Genomic DNA, 16,201 nt, shown 5'->3' on the forward strand with positions numbered 1-16,201 from the left:
CACACATCGCAAATAAGTTTCTGAGAATGCTTCTGTCTTGTTTTTATGGGAAGATACTTCCTTTTTAACCACAGGCCTGATACCGTTCCAAATGTCCACTTCCAGATACTACAAAAAGAGTGTTTCAAACCTGCTCTATGAAAGGGAATGTTCAACTCTGTGACTTGAATGCAAACATCACAAAGAGGTTTCTGAGAATGCTGCTGTCTACTTTCTTTCTGTAATCCCGCTTCCAACGAAATCCTCAGTTCTATAGAAATATCCACTTGCAGAATCGAAAAAAAGAGTGTTTCAAACCTGCTCTACCGATACATAGGTTCAACACTGTTACGTCAGTACATACAGCATAAGCAAGTTTCTGAGATTGCTTCTACCTCGTTTTCATGGGAAGATATTTCGTTTTACACCGTAGGCCTCCAAGCGCTCCAAATGTCCACTTCTAGATACTACAAAAAGACTGTTTCAAACCTGCTCTATGAAAGGCAATGTTCAACTCTGTGACTTGAATGTAAACATCACAAAGATGTTTCTGAGAATGCTTCTGTCTAGATTTTCTATGAAGATATTCCCGTTTCCAACGAAATCCTCAAAGCTATCCAAATATCCACTTGCAAATTCTACAGAAAGAGTGTTTCAAAAGTGTTCTATCAAAAGAACGGTTCAACTCTGTTTGTTGAGTACACAGATCACTAACATGATTCTGAGAATGCTTCTGTCTAGTTTTAATGGGAAGATATTTCCTTTTCAAACATATGCCTGAAAGCGTTCCAAGTGTCCACTTCCAGATGCTACAAAACGACTGTTTCACACCTGCTCTATGAAAGGGAATGTTCAACTCTGTGACTTGAATGCAAACATCACAAAGAAGTTTCTGAGAATGCTGATCTCTACTTTTTATCTGTCATCCCGCTTCCAACGAAATCCTCAGTTCAATAGAAATATCCTCTTGCAGATTCCAAAAAGCAGTGTTTCACACCTGCTGTATCAATAGAAAGGTTCAACACTGTTACTTCAGTGCCTACAGCATAAACAAGTTTCTGAGATTGCTTCTCTCTCGTTTTCATGGGAAGATATTTCCTTTTTTACCCTAGGCCACAAAGCGCTGCAAATGTCCACTTCCAGATACTACAAAAAGAGTGTTTCAAACCTGCTCTATGAAAGAGAATGTTCAACTCTGTGACTTGAATGGAAACATCACAAAGAAGTTTCTGAGAATGCTTCTGTCTCGATTTTATAGGGAGATATTCCCGTTTCCAACGAAATCGTCAAAGCTATCCAAATATCCACTTGCAGATACAACAAAAAGAGTGGTTCAAACGTGCTCTATAAAAAGAAAGGTTCAAGTCCGTTAGTTGAGGACACACATCAGAAATAAGTTTCTGAGAATGCTTCTGTCTTGTTTTTATGGGAAGATATTTCCCTCTTCGCCGTAGGCAAGAAAGTGTTGGAAATGTCCACTTCCAGATCCTACAAAAAGAGTGTTTCCAACCTGCTCTATGACAGGGAATGTTCAACTCTGTGACTTCAATGCAAACGTCACAAAGAAGTTTCTGAGAATGCTGCTGTCCACTTTTTTTATGTAATCCGGTTTCCAACGAAATCCTCAGAGCTATCCACATATCCACTTGCAGATTCTACAGAAAGAGTGTTTCAAAACTGCTGTATCAAAAGAAAGGTTCAAGTCTGTTAGTTGAGGACACACATCGCAAATAAGTTTCTGAGAATGCTTCTGTCTTGTTTTTATGGGAAGATACTTCCTTTTTAACCACAGGCCTGATACCGTTCCAAATGTCCACTTCCAGATACTACAAAAAGAGTGTTTCAAACCTGCTCTATGAAAGGGAATGTTCAACTCTGTGACTTGAATGCAAACATCACAAAGAGGTTTCTGAGAATGCTGCTGTCTACTTTCTTTCTGTAATCCCGCTTCCAACGAAATCCTCAGTTCTATAGAAATATCCACTTGCAGAATCGAAAAAAAGAGTGTTTCAAACCTGCTCTACCGATACATAGGTTCAACACTGTTACGTCAGTACATACAGCATAAGCAAGTTTCTGAGATTGCTTCTACCTCGTTTTCATGGGAAGATATTTCGTTTTACACCGTAGGCCTCCAAGCGCTCCAAATGTCCACTTCTAGATACTACAAAAAGACTGTTTCAAACCTGCTCTATGAAAGGCAATGTTCAACTCTGTGACTTGAATGTAAACATCACAAAGATGTTTCTGAGAATGCTTCTGTCTAGATTTTCTATGAAGATATTCCCGTTTCCAACGAAATCCTCAAAGCTATCCAAATATCCACTTGCAAATTCTACAGAAAGAGTGTTTCAAAAGTGTTCTATCAAAAGAACGGTTCAACTCTGTTTGTTGAGTACACAGATCACTAACATGATTCTGAGAATGCTTCTGTCTAGTTTTAATGGGAAGATATTTCCTTTTCAAACATATGCCTGAAAGCGTTCCAAGTGTCCACTTCCAGATGCTACAAAACGACTGTTTCACACCTGCTCTATGAAAGGGAATGTTCAACTCTGTGACTTCAATGCAAACATCACAAAGAAGTTTCTGAGAATGCTGCTGTCTACTACTTATCTGTAATCCCGCTTCCAACGAAATCCTTAGTTTTATAGAAATATCCACTTGCAGATTCCACAAAAAGAGTGTTTCGCACGTGCTCTGTCAATAGAAAGGTTCAACACTGTTAGTTGTGTAGATAGAGCATAAACAAGTTTCTGAGATTGCTTCTATCTCGTTTTTATGGGAAGATATTTCCTTTTTTACCATAGGCCACAAAGCGCTGCAAATGTCCACTTCCAGATACTACAAAAAGAGTGTTTGAAACCTGCTCTATGAAAGGGAATGTTCAACTCTGTGACTTAAATGGAAACATCACAAAGAAGTTTCTGAGAATGCTGCTGTCTACTTTTTATATATAATCCCGTTTCCAACGAAATCCTCAGAGCTATCCAAATATCCACTTGCAGATTCTACAAAAAGAGTGTTTCAAAACTGCTGTGTCGAAAGAAAGATGCAAGTCTGTTAGTTGAGGACACACAACACAAAATTTTCTAAGAATGCTTCCGTCTTGTTTTTATGCAACGATATTTCCTTTTGAACCATAGGCCTGGTACCGTTCCAAATGTCCACTTCCAGATACTACAAAAAGAGTGTTTCAAACCTGTTGTATGAAAGGGAATGTTCAACTCTGTGACTTGAATGCAAACATCACAAAGAAGTTTCTGAGAATGCTGATCTCTACTTTTTATCTGTCATCCCGCTTCCAACGAAATCCTCAGTTCAATAGAAATATCCTCTTGCAGATTCCAAAAAGCAGTGTTTCACACCTGCTGTATCAATAGAAAGGTTCAACACTGTTACTTCAGTGCCTACAGCATAAACAAGTTTCTGAGATTGCTTCTCTCTCGTTTTCATGGGAAGATATTTCCTTTTTTACCCTAGGCCACAAAGCGCTGCAAATGTCCACTTCCAGATACTACAAAAAGAGTGTTTCAAACCTGCTCTATGAAAGAGAATGTTCAACTCTGTGACTTGAATGGAAACATCACAAAGAAGTTTCTGAGAATGCTTCTGTCTCGATTTTATAGGGAGATATTCCCGTTTCCAACGAAATCGTCAAAGCTATCCAAATATCCACTTGCAGATACAACAAAAAGAGTGGTTCAAACGTGCTCTATAAAAAGAAAGGTTCAAGTCCGTTAGTTGAGGACACACATCAGAAATAAGTTTCTGAGAATGCTTCTGTCTTGTTTTTATGGGAAGATATTTCCCTCTTCGCCGTAGGCAAGAAAGTGTTGGAAATGTCCACTTCCAGATCCTACAAAAAGAGTGTTTCCAACCTGCTCTATGACAGGGAATGTTCAACTCTGTGACTTCAATGCAAACGTCACAAAGAAGTTTCTGAGAATGCTGCTGTCCACTTTTTTTATGTAATCCGGTTTCCAACGAAATCCTCAGAGCTATCCACATATCCACTTGCAGATTCTACAGAAAGAGTGTTTCAAAACTGCTGTATCAAAAGAAAGGTTCAAGTCTGTTAGTTGAGGACACACATCGCAAATAAGTTTCTGAGAATGCTTCTGTCTTGTTTTTATGGGAAGATACTTCCTTTTTAACCACAGGCCTGATACCGTTCCAAATGTCCACTTCCAGATACTACAAAAAGAGTGTTTCAAACCTGCTCTATGAAAGGGAATGTTCAACTCTGTGACTTGAATGCAAACATCACAAAGAGGTTTCTGAGAATGCTGCTGTCTACTTTCTTTCTGTAATCCCGCTTCCAACGAAATCCTCAGTTCTATAGAAATATCCACTTGCAGATTCGAAAAAAAGAGTGTTTCAAACCTGCTCTACCGATACATAGGTTCAACACTGTTACGTCAGTACATACAGCATAAGCAAGTTTCTGAGATTGCTTCTACCTCGTTTTCATGGGAAGATATTTCGTTTTACACCGTAGGCCTCCAAGCGCTCCAAATGTCCACTTCTAGATACTACAAAAAGACTGTTTCAAACCTGCTCTATGAAAGGCAATGTTCAACTCTGTGACTTGAATGTAAACATCACAAAGATGTTTCTGAGAATGCTTCTGTCTAGATTTTCTATGAAGATATTCCCGTTTCCAACGAAATCCTCAAAGCTATCCAAATATCCACTTGCAAATTCTACAGAAAGAGTGTTTCAAAAGTGTTCTATCAAAAGAACGGTTCAACTCTGTTTGTTGAGTACACAGATCACTAACATGATTCTGAGAATGCTTCTGTCTAGTTTTAATGGGAAGATATTTCCTTTTCAAACATATGCCTGAAAGCGTTCCAAGTGTCCACTTCCAGATGCTACAAAACGACTGTTTCACACCTGCTCTATGAAAGGGCATGTTCAACTCTGTGACTTGAATGCAAACATCACAAAGAAGTTTCTGAGAATGCTGCTGTCTACTACTTATCTGTAATCCCGCTTCCAACGAAATCCTTAATTTTATAGAAATATCCACTTGCAGATTCCACAAAAAGAGTGTTTCACACGAGCTCTGTCAATAGAAAGGTTCAACACTGTTAGTTGTGTAGATAGAGCATAAACAAGTTTCTGAGATTGCTTCTATCTCGTTTTTATGGGAAGATATTTCCTTTTGTACCATAGGCCACAAAGCGCTGCAAATGTCCACTTCCAGATACTACAAAAAGAGTGTTTGAAACCTGCTCTATGAAAGGGAATGTTCAACTCTGTGACTTAAATGGAAACATCACAAAGAAGTTTCTGAGAATGCTGCTGTCTACTTTTTATATATAATCCCGTTTCCAACGAAATCCTCAGAGCTATCCAAATATCCACTTGCAGATTCTACAAAAAGAGTGTTTCAAAACTGCTGTGTCAAAAGAAAGGTGCAAGTCTGTTAGTTGAGGACACTCAACACAAAATTTTCTATGAATGCTTCCGTCTTGTTTTTATGCGACGATATTTCCTTTTAACCATAGGCCTGGTACCGTTCCAAATGTCCACTTCCAGATACTACAAAAAGAGTGTTTCAAACCTGCTGTATGAAAGGGAATGTTCAACTCTGTGACTTGAATGCAAACATCACAAAGAAGTTTCTGAGAATGCTGATCTCTACTTTTTATCTGTCATCCCGCTTCCAACGAAATCCTCAGTTCAATAGAAATATCCTCTTGCAGATTCCAAAAAGCAGTGTTTCACACCTGCTCTATCAATAGAAAGGTTCAACACTGTTACTTCAGTGCCTACAGCATAAACAAGTTTCTGAGATTGCTTCTCTCTCGTTTTCATGGGAAGATATTTCCTTTTTTACCCTAGGCCACAAAGCGCTGCAAATGTCCACTTCCAGATACTACAAAACGACTGTTTCACACCTGCTCTATGAAAGGGAATGTTCAACTCTGTGACTTGAATGCAAACATCACAAAGAAGTTTCTGAGAATGCTGCTGTCTCGATTTTATAGGGAGATATTCCCGTTTCCAAAGAAATTTTCAAAGCTATCCAAATATCCACTTGCAGATACAACAAAAAGAGTGGTTCAAACGTGCTCTATAAAAGTAAGGTTCAAGTCCGTTAGTTGAGGACACACATCAGAAATAAGTTTCTGAGAATGCTTCTGTCTTGTTTTTATGGGAAGATATTTCCTTCTTCGCCATAGGCAAGAAAGCGTTGGAAATGTCCACTTCCAGATGCTACAAAAAGAGTGTTTCCAACCTGCTCTATGACAGGGAATGTTCAACTCTGTGACTTCAATGCAAACGTCACAAAGAAGTTTCTGAGAATGCTGCTGTCCACTTTTTTTATGTAATCCGGTTTCCAACGAAATCCTCAGAGCTATCCACATATCCACTTGCAGATTCTACAAAAAGAGTGTTTCAAAACTGCTGTATCAAAAGAAAGTTTCAAGTCTGTTAGTTGAGGACACACATCGCAAATAAGTTTCTGAGAATGCTTCTGTCTTGTTTTTATGGGAAGATACTTCCTTTTTAACCACAGGCCTGATACCGTTCCAAATGTCCACTTCCAGATACTACAAAAAGAGTGTTTCAAACCTGCTCTATGAAAGGGAATGTTCAACTCTGTGACTTGAAAGCAAACATCACAAAGAAGTTTCTGAGAATGCTGCTGTCTACTTTCTTTCTGTAATCCCGCTTCCAACGAGATCCTCAGTTCTATAGAAATATCCACTTGCAGATTCCAAAAAAAAGAGTGTTTCAAACCTGCTCTACCGATACATAGGTTCAACACTGTTACGTCAGTACATACAGCATAAACAAGTTTCTGAGATTGCTTCTACCTCGTTTTCATGGGAAGATATTTCGTTTTACACCGTAGGCCTCCAAGCGCTCCAAGTGTCCACTTCTAGATACTACAAAAAGGCTGTTTCAAACCTGCTCTATGAAAGGCAATGTTCAACTCTGTGACTTGAATGTAAACATCACAAAGATGTTTCTGAGAATGCTTCTGTCTAGATTTTCTATGAAGATATTCCCGTTTCCAACGAAATCCTCAAACTATCCAAATATCCACTTGCAAATTCTACAGAAAGAGTGTTTCAAAAGTGTTCTATCAAAAGAAAGGTTCAACTCTGTTTGTTGAGTTCACAGATCACTAACATGATTCTGAGAATGCTTCTGTCTAGTTTTAATGGGAAGACATTTCCTTTTCAAACATATGCCTGAAAGCGTTCCAAGTGTCCACATCCAGATGCTTCAAAACGACTGTTTCACACCTGCTCTATGAAAGGGAATGTTCAACTCTGTGACTTGAATGCAAACATCACAAAGAAGTTTCTGAGAATGCTGCTGTCTACTACTTATCTGTAATCCCGCTTCCAACGAAATCCTTAATTTTATAGAAATATCCACTTGCAGATTCCACAAAAAGAGTGTTTCACACGTGCTCTGTCAATAGAAAGGTTCAACACTGTTAGTTGTGTAGATAGAGCATAAACAAGTTTCTGAGATTGCTTCTATCTCTTTTTTATGGGAAGACATTTCCTTTTTTACCATAGGCCACAAAGCGCTGCAAATGTCCACTTCCAGATACTACAAAAAGAGTGTTTGAAACCTGCTCTATGAAAGGGAATGTTCAACTCTGTGACTTAAATGGACACATCACAAAGAAGTTTCTGAAAATGCTGCTGTCTACTTTTTATATATAATCCCGTTTCCAACGAAATCCTCAGAGCTATCCAAATATCCACTTGCAGATTCTACAAAAAGAGTGTTTCAAAACTGCTGTGTCAAAAGAAAGGTGCAAGTCTGTTAGTTGAGGACACACAACACAAAATTTTCTAAGAATGCTTCCGTCTTGTTTTTATGCGACGATATTTCCTTTTGAACCATAGGCCTGGTACCGTTCCAAATGTCCACTTCCAGATACTACAAAAAGAGTGTTTCAAACCTGCTGTATGAAAGGGAATGTTCAACTCTGTGACTTGAATGCAAACATCACAAAGAAGTTTCTGAGAATGCTGATCTCTACTTTTTATCTGTCATCCCGCTTCCAACGAAATCCTCAGTTCAATAGAAATATCCTCTTGCAGATTCCAGAAAGCAGTGTTTCACACCTGCTGTATCAATAGAAAGGTTCAACACTGTTACTTCAGTGCCTACAGCATAAACAAGTTTCTGAGATTGCTTCTCTCTCGTTTTCATGGGAAGATATTTCCTTTTTTACCCTAGGCCACAAAGCGCTGCAAATGTCCACTTCCAGATACTACAAAAAGAGTGTTTCAAACCTGCTCTATGAAAGAGAATGTTCAACTCTGTGACTTGAATGTAAACATCACAAAGAAGTTTCTGAGAATGCTTCTGTCTCGATTTTATAGGGAGATATTCCCGTTTCCAACGAAATCTTCAAAGCTATCCAAATATCCACTTGCAGATACAACAAAAAGAGTGGTTCAAACGTGCTCTATAAAAAGAAAGGTTCAAGTCCGTTAGTTGAGGACACACATCAGAAATAAGTTTCTGAGAATGCTTCTGTCTTGTTTTTATGGGAAGATATTTCCTTCTTCGCCGTAGGCAAGAAAGCGTTGGAAATGTCCACTTCCAGATGCTACAAAAAGAGTGTTTCCAACCTGCTCTATGACAGGGAATGTTCAACTCTGTGACTTCAATGCAAACGTCACAAAGAAGTTTCTGAGAATGCTGCTGTCCACATTTTTTATGTAATCCGGTTTCCAACGAAATCCTCAGAGCTATCCACATATCCACTTGCAGATTCTACAGAAAGAGTGTTTCAAAACTGCTGTATCAAAAGAAAGGTTCAAGTCTGTTAGTTGAGGACACACATCGCAAATAAGTTTCTGAGAATGCTTCTGTCTTGTTTTTATGGGAAGATACTTCCTTTTTAACCACAGGCCTGATACCGTTCCAAATGTCCACTTCCAGATACTACAAAAAGAGTGTTTCAAACCTGCTCTATGAAAGGGAATGTTCAACTCTGTGACTTGAATGCAAACATCACAAAGAGGTTTCTGAGAATGCTGCTGTCTACTTTCTTTCTGTAATCCCGCTTGCAACAAAATCCTCAGTTCTATAGAAATATCCACTTGCAGATTCGAAAAAAAGAGTGTTTCAAACCTGCTCTACCGATACATAGGTTCAACACTGTTACGTCAGTACATACAGCATAAGCAAGTTTCTGAGATTGCTTCTACCTCGTTTTCATGGGAAGATATTTCGTTTTACACCGTAGGCCTCCAAGCGCTCCAAATGTCCACTTCTAGATACTACAAAAAGACTGTTTCAAACCTGCTCTATGAAAGGCAATGTTCAACTCTGTGACTTGAATGTAAACATCACAAAGATGTTTCTGAGAATGCTTCTGTCTAGATTTTCTATGAAGATATTCCCGTTTCCAACGAAATCCTCAAAGCTATCCAAATATCCACTTGCAAATTCTACAGAAAGAGTGTTTCAAAAGTGTTCTATCAAAAGAACGGTTCAACTCTGTTTGTTGAGTACACAGATCACTAACATGATTCTGAGAATGCTTCTGTCTAGTTTTAATGGGAAGATATTTCCTTTTCAAACATATGCCTGAAAGCGTTCCAAGTGTCCACTTCCAGATGCTACAAAACGACTGTTTCACACCTGCTCTATGAAAGGGAATGTTCAACTCTGTGACTTGAATGCAAACATCACAAAGAAGTTTCTGAGAATGCTGCTGTCTACTACTTATCTGTAATCCCGCTTCCAACGAAATCCTTAGTTTTATAGAAATATCCACTTGCAGATTCCACAAAAAGAGTGTTTCGCACGTGCTCTGTCAATAGAAAGGTTCAACACTGTTAGTTGTGTAGATAGAGCATAAACAAGTTTCTGAGATTGCTTCTATCTCGTTTTTATGGGAAGATATTTCCTTTTTTACCATAGGCCACAAAGCGCTGCAAATGTCCACTTCCAGATACTACAAAAAGAGTGTTTGAAACCTGCTCTATGAAAGGGAATGTTCAACTCTGTGACTTAAATGGAAACATCACAAAGAAGTTTCTGAGAATGCTGCTGTCTACTTTTTATATATAATCCCGTTTCCAACGAAATCCTCAGAGCTATCCAAATATCCACTTGCAGATTCTACAAAAAGAGTGTTTCAAAACTGCTGTGTCAAAAGAAAGGTTCAAGTCTGTTAGTTGAGGACACACAACACAAAATTTTCTAAGAATGCTTCCGTCTTGTTTTTATGCGACGATATTTCCTTTTGAACCATAGGCCTGGTACCGTTCCAAATGTCCACTTCCAGATACTACAAAAAGAGTGTTTCAAACCTGCTCTATGAAAGGGAATGTTCAACTCTGTGACTTGAATGCAAACATCACAAAGAAGTTTCTGAGAATGCTGATCTCTACTTTTTATCTGTCATCCCGCTTCCAACGAAATCCTCAGTTCAATAGAAATATCCTCTTGCAGATTCCAAAAAGCAGTGTTTCACACCTGCTCTATCAATAGAAAGGTTCAACACTGTTACTTCAGTGCCTACAGCATAAACAAGTTTCTGAGATTGCTTCTCTCTCGTTTTCATGGGAAGATATTTCCTTTTTTACCCTAGGCCACAAAGCGCTGCAAATGTCCACTTCCAGATACTACAAAACGACTGTTTCACACCTGCTCTATGAAAGGGAATGTTCAACTCTGTGACTTGAATGCAAACATCACAAAGAAGTTTCTGAGAATGCTGCTGTCTCGATTTTATAGGGAGATATTCCCGTTTCCAAAGAAATTTTCAAAGCTATCCAAATATCCACTTGCAGATACAACAAAAAGAGTGGTTCAAACGTGCTCTATAAAAAGAAAGGTTCAAGTCCGTTAGTTGAGGACACACATCAGAAATAAGTTTCTGAGAATGCTTCTGTCTTGTTTTTATGGGAAGATATTTCCTTCTTCGCCATAGGCAAGAAAGCGTTGGAAATGTCCACTTCCAGATGCTACAAAAAGAGTGTTTCCAACCTGCTCTATGACAGGGAATGTTCAACTCTGTGACTTCAATGCAAACGTCACAAAGAAGTTTCTGAGAATGCTGCTGTCCACTTTTTTTATGTAATCCGGTTTCCAACGAAATCCTCAGAGCTATCCACATATCCACTTGCAGATTCTACAAAAAGAGTGTTTCAAAACTGCTGTATCAAAAGAAAGTTTCAAGTCTGTTAGTTGAGGACACACATCGCAAATAAGTTTCTGAGAATGCTTCTGTCTTGTTTTTATGGGAAGATACTTCCTTTTTAACCACAGGCCTGATACCGTTCCAAATGTCCACTTCCAGATACTACAAAAAGAGTGTTTCAAACCTGCTCTATGAAAGGGAATGTTCAACTCTGTGACTTGAAAGCAAACATCACAAAGAAGTTTCTGAGAATGCTGCTGTCTACTTTCTTTCTGTAATCCCGCTTCCAACGAGATCCTCAGTTCTATAGAAATATCCACTTGCAGATTCGAAAAAAAGAGTGTTTCAAACCTGCTCTACCGATACATAGGTTCAACACTGTTACGTCAGTACATACAGCATAAACAAGTTTCTGAGATTGCTTCTACCTCGTTTTCATGGGAAGATATTTCGTTTTACACCGTAGGCCTCCAAGCGCTCCAAATGTCCACTTCTAGATACTACAAAAAGGCTGTTTCAAACCTGCTCTATGAAAGGCAATGTTCAACTCTGTGACTTGAATGTAAACATCACAAAGATGTTTCTGAGAATGCTTCTGTCTAGATTTTCTATGAAGATATTCCCGTTTCCAACGAAATCCTCAAACTATCCAAATATCCACTTGCAAATTCTACAGAAAGAGTGTTTCAAAAGTGTTCTATCAAAAGAAAGGTTCAACTCTGTTTGTTGAGTTCACAGATCACTAACATGATTCTGAGAATGCTTCTGTCTAGTTTTAATGGGAAGATATTTCCTTTTCAAACATATGCCTGAAAGCGTTCCAAGTCTCCACTTCCAGATGCTACAAAACGACTGTTTCACACCTGCTCTATGAAAGGGAATGTTCAACTCTGTGACTTGAATGCAAACATCACAAAGAAGTTTCTGAGAATGCTGCTGTCTACTACTTATCTGTAATCCCGCTTCCAACGAAATCCTTAATTTTATAGAAATATCTACTTGCAGATTCCACAAAAAGAGTGTTTCACACGTGTTCTGTCAATAGAAAGGTTCAACACTGTTAGTTGTGTAGATAGAGCATAAACAACTTTCTGAGATTGCTTCTATCTCGTTTTTATGGGAAGATATTTCCTTTTGTACCATAGGCCACAAAGCGCTGCAAATGTCCACTTCCAGATACTACAAAAGAGTTTTTGAAACCTGCTCTATGAAAGGGAATGTTCAACTCTGTGACTTAAATGGAAACATCACAAAGAAGTTTCTGAGAATGCTGCTGTCTACTTTTTATATATAATCCCGTTTCCAACGAAATCCTCAGAGCTATCCAAATATCCACTTGCAGATTCTACAAAAAGAGTGTTTCAAAACTGCTGTGTCAAAAGAAAGGTGCAAGTCTGTTAGTTGAGGACACACAACACAAAATTTTCTAAGAATGCTTCCGTCTTGTTTTTATGCGACGATATTTCCTTTTGAACCATAGGCCTGGTACCGTTCCAATTGTCCACTTCCAGATACTACAAAAAGAGTGTTTCAAACCTGCTCTATGAAAGGGAATGTTCAACTCTGTGACTTGAATGCAAACATCACAAAGAAGTTTCTGAGAATGCTGCTGTCTACATTTTATCTGTCATCCCGCTTCCAACGAAATCCTCAGTTCAATAGAAATATCCTCTTGCAGATTCCAAAAAGCAGTGTTTCACACCTGCTCTATCAATAGAAAGGTTCAACACTGTTACCTCAGTGCCTACAGCATAAACAAGTTTCTGAGATTGCTTCTCTCTCGTTTTCATGGGAAGATATTTCCTTTTTTACCCTAGGCCACAAAGCGCTGCAAATGTCCACTTCCAGATACTACAAAACGACTGTTTCACACCTGCTCTATGAAGGGGAATGTTCAACTCTGTGACTTGAATGCAAACATCACAAAGAAGTTTCTGAGAATGCTGCTGTCTCGATTTTATAGGGAGATATTCCCGTTTCCAAAGAAATTTTCAAAGCTATCCAAATATCCACTTGCAGATACAACAAAAAGAGTGGTTCAAACGTGCTCTATAAAAAGAAAGGTTCAAGTCCGTTAGTTGAGGACACACATCAGAAATAAGTTTCTGAGAATGCTTCTGTCTTGTTTTTATGGGAAGATATTTCCTTCTTCGCCATAGGCAAGAAAGCGTTGGAAATGTCCACTTCCAGATGCTACAAAAAGAGTGTTTCCAACCTGCTCTATGACAGGGAATGTTCAACTCTGTGACTTCAATGCAAACGTCACAAAGAAGTTTCTGAGAATGCTGCTGTCCACTTTTTTTATGTAATCCGGTTTCCAACGAAATCCTCAGAGCTATCCACATATCCACTTGCAGATTCTACAGAAAGAGTGTTTCAAAACTGCTGTATCAAAAGAAAGTTTCAAGTCTGTTAGTTGAGGACACACATCGCAAATAAGTTTCTGAGAATGCTTCTGTCTTGTTTTTATGGGAAGATACTTCCTTTTTAACCACAGGCCTGATACCGTTCCAAATGTCCACTTCCAGATACCACAAAAAGAGTGTTTCAAACCTGCTCTATGAAAGGGAATGTTCAACTCTGTGACTTGAAAGCAAACATCACAAAGAAGTTTCTGAGAATGCTGCTGTCTACTTTCTTTCTGTAATCCCGCTTCCAACGAGATCCTCAGTTCTATAGAAATATCCACTTGCAGATTCGAAAAAAAGAGTGTTTCAAACCTGCTCTACCGATACATAGGTTCAACACTGTTACGTCAGTACATACAGCATAAACAAGTTTCTGAGATTGCTTCTACCTCGTTTTCATGGGAAGATATTTCGTTTTACACCGTAGGCCTCCAAGCGCTCCAAGTGTCCACTTCTAGATACTACAAAAAGGCTGTTTCAAACCTGCTCTATCAAAGGCAATGTTCAACTCTGTGACTTGAATGTAAACATCACAAAGATGTTTCTGAGAATGCTTCTGTCTAGATTTTCTATGAAGATATTCCCGTTTCCAACGAAATCCTCAAAGCTATCCAAATATCCACTTGCAAATTCTACAGAAAGAGTGTTTCAAAAGTGTTCTATCAAAAGAAAGGTTCAACTCTGTTTGTTGAGTACACAGATCACTAACATGATTCTGAGAATGCTTCTGTCTAGTTTTAATGGGAAGATATTTCCTTTTCAAACATATGCCTGAAAGCGTTCCAAGTGTCCACTTCCATATGCTACAAAACGACTATTTCACACCTGCTCTATGAAAGGGAATGTTCAACACTGTGACTTGAATGCAAACATCACAAAGAAGTTTCTGAGAATGCTGCTGTCTACTACTTATCTGTAATCCCGCTTCCAACGAAATCCTTAATTTTATAGAAATATCCACTTGCACATTCCACAAAAAGAGTGTTTCACACGTGTTCTGTCAATAGAAAGGTTCAACACTGTTAGTTGTGTAGATAGAGCATAAACAAGTTTCTGAGATTGCTTCTACCTCGTTTTCATGGGAAGATATTTCGTTTTACACCGTAGGCCTCCAAGCGCTCCAAGTGTCCACTTCTAGATACTACAAAAAGGCTGTTTCAAACCTGCTCTATGAAAGGCAATGTTCAACTCTGTGACTTGAATATAAACATCACAAAGATGTTTCTGAGAATGCTTCTGTCTAGATTTTCTATGAAGATATTCCCGTTTCCAACGAAATCCTCAAACTATCCAAATATCCACTTGCAAATTCTACAGAAAGAGTGTTTCAAAAGTGTTCTATCAAAAGAAAGGTTCAACTCTGTTTGTTGAGTTCACAGATCACTAACATGATTCTGAGAATGCTTCTGTCTAGTTTTAATGGGAAGATATTTCCTTTTCAAACATATGCCTGAAAGCGTTCCAAGTGTCCACTTCCAGATGCTACAAAACGACTGTTTCACACCTGCTCTATGAAAGGGAATGTTCAACTCTGTGACTTGAATGCAAACATCACAAAGAAGTTTCTGAGAATGCTGCTGTCTACTACTTATCTGTAATCCCGCTTCCAACGAAATCCTTAATTTTATAGAAATATCAACTTGCAGATTCCACAAAAAGAGTGTTTCACACGTGTTCTGTCAATAGAAAGGTTCAACACTGTTAGTTGTGTAGATAGAGCATAAACAACTTTCTGAGATTGCTTCTATCTCGTTTTTATGGGAAGATATTTCCTTTTGTACCATAGGCCACAAAGCGCTGCAAATGTCCACTTCCAGATACTACAAAAGAGTTTTTGAAACCTGCTCTATGAAAGGGAATGTTCAACTCTGTGACTTAAATGGAAACATCACAAAGAAGTTTCTGAGAATGCTGCTGTCTACTTTTTATATATAATCCCGTTTCCAACGAAATCCTCAGAGCTATCCAAATATCCACTTGCAGATTCTACAAAAAGAGTGTTTCAAAACTGCTGTGTCAAAAGAAAGGTGCAAGTCTGTTAGTTGAGGACACACAACACAAAATTTTCTAAGAATGCTTCCGTCTTGTTTTTATGCGACGATATTTCCTTTTGAACCATAGGCCTGGTACCGTTCCAATTGTCCACTTCCAGATACTACAAAAAGAGTGTTTCAAACCTGCTCTATGAAAGGGAATGTTCAACTCTGTGACTTGAATGCAAACATCACAAAGAAGTTTCTGAGAATGCTGCTGTCTACATTTTATCTGTCATCCCGCTTCCAACGAAATCCTCAGTTCAATAGAAATATCCTCTTGCAGATTCCAAAAAGCAGTGTTTCACACCTGCTCTATCAATAGAAAGGTTCAACACTGTTACCTCAGTGCCTACAGCATAAACAAGTTTCTGAGATTGCTTCTCTCTCGTTTTCATGGGAAGATATTTCCTTTTTTACCCTAGGCCACAAAGCGCTGCAAATGTCCACTTCCAGATACTACAAAACGACTGTTTCACACCTGCTCTATGAAGGGGAATGTTCAACTCTGTGACTTGAATGCAAACATCACAAAGAAGTTTCTGAGAATGCTGCTGTCTCGATTTTATAGGGAGATATTCCCGTTTCCAAAGAAATTTTCAAAGCTATCCAAATATCCACTTGCAGATACAACA

Source organism: Pan paniscus, chromosome 11, assembly GCF_029289425.2.
Source record: "Pan paniscus chromosome 11, NHGRI_mPanPan1-v2.0_pri, whole genome shotgun sequence".
Taxonomy (NCBI): Eukaryota; Metazoa; Chordata; class Mammalia; order Primates; family Hominidae; genus Pan; species Pan paniscus.